Source organism: Galeopterus variegatus, unplaced genomic scaffold (assembly GCF_000696425.1).
Source record: "Galeopterus variegatus unplaced genomic scaffold, G_variegatus-3.0.2 Scaffold10690, whole genome shotgun sequence".
In the NCBI taxonomy this organism is placed as follows: Eukaryota; Metazoa; Chordata; class Mammalia; order Dermoptera; family Cynocephalidae; genus Galeopterus; species Galeopterus variegatus.
The window spans coordinates 9,138-9,980 of NW_007736801.1; positions in this window are offsets into that span (position 1 = coordinate 9,138).

The window sequence follows — 843 nt, forward strand, 5'->3', positions numbered from 1 at the left end:
TGGGAGCAAGGGCTACAAAGAGCTGAACGTAGAAAGAATTCCAGGTTTTCCACTTTGGGAAGGTCAAGGGAGACAAAGTAATAGAACCCTAACAATGGAATTCTGGAAGCTCTGAGTTTAATATTTTTAAACTTTATGTCAACACTTATTGTTTTAGTGACGAGAAGAGACAAAAATGAGAGAGAACTGCACAAAGATTGGGAATAAAAATCAGAGTGAACAAGAGGCTGGGACTGGAAGTAATACTAAACACTTGTTTCATGAGTTAACACATACTGAGTTTCAAAACGAATAGATTGTTATGTTGTATTGAGTATAGTTTATACACTTTGACCACTCTAACAATGTTTTAACTATAGGGAGGGACAGAGAATGAAGAAGACCCCAGTTTAAAATCTCAAATCTACTCACTGATTGACCATGACCTTAGACAAGTCCTGCAGCTGCTCAGAAGCTTAGTTTTAATCTTGTATATCAAATGGGGATTCTAATATCCCAAAGTATTGCTATATCGAATAAGGTTATTAATACTAATATGCCTGGCACATAGTAGGTGCTCAGTAAATAATGTTTTCTATTCCTCCTCTCCAGTCAAGTGTATCTTTAGGAGCAGAAAACCCTTTTGGCTACTGAGAGGATAACAGTAGCCAGATAGCTGAGAAAACTAGGAAGAGGATGCCTAGTGTAAAAAAAATAGCTAAGAATATAAAATAGCTGAGAAAACTAGGAAGAGGATTGCTCAGGCTCATATTCTTCCCTAGTTGAGTGGTTGTTTTTGCTTTATTCAACTAATCTGCACTCTTAAAAATCAAGACACTCTTAATATTTTTGAGAATTTTATTC